This window comes from Acyrthosiphon pisum, chromosome A3 (genome assembly GCF_005508785.2).
Source record: "Acyrthosiphon pisum isolate AL4f chromosome A3, pea_aphid_22Mar2018_4r6ur, whole genome shotgun sequence".
Taxonomy (NCBI): domain Eukaryota; kingdom Metazoa; phylum Arthropoda; class Insecta; order Hemiptera; family Aphididae; genus Acyrthosiphon; species Acyrthosiphon pisum.
This window is the reverse complement of record NC_042496.1, coordinates 27,121,847-27,122,688: the sequence shown is the minus strand read 5'-3', so window position 1 is coordinate 27,122,688 and position 842 is coordinate 27,121,847.

Genomic DNA, 842 nt, shown 5'->3' with positions numbered 1-842 from the left:
TTATTTTTATTTGATTAAAATCTTCATCGTGATAATGATCAGCCGCACGGACTCGAGGTACTCGCGAAAGACTTTGTTATGCGCAAATAGAAATTGTCTAGAATTCAAGAGAAAAATCAAAAATAAAATTATCGTATAGAATACAACATAGACTAGAGCAAGTAATTATTAACATACTATTACTGTAAACAATAATATTTTAAATAAAAATGTTCACCGGCTATTATATTACGTACCTGCGTGGCTATGTATAGGTGCGGGAGCTTAAGTTTAGGGGGGATGAAGGGGGATTACGTCACCCTACCTCTGATTGGCGCCCCCTTTGACTAATTCTTCATATAGTACGCTGTAGGTACGCTGTGGCATTGAAGACATCAAAATAACTCCTCCGTTAAAATAAATAAATTATTTTTGACAATTTATCATTTTATATTTTTTGGTGGACACATATTTACAATTACATTTTTTTTAGTTGGATAAAATAATTTTAATAAAAATTATTGGATTGATATTTTTTTCATTTTGTTTAATTTTATTAATTTATATTATGTACCTATAACCTATACTTACAACTTACTTATAATTATAATAATTTATTTGGAACAAATCTAGTTTAGCACCCACGCGAATTTTTCAATTTTTTTTCGGAAATCTATGTGTTACAACAAGTTAATAAAAACGATGTTGCAAAAATTAATTTCCGCGGCAATCATTAGTTTTTACAAACAGCCTTACAAAGCTCACGATTTTCGTGAATATTTATCGCGTGACGCGCGTTTGAAACTTTTCTGTTTTACTGAACAACCTTTTCTTTCAATTTTTTTGTCTTAATGTACATATGT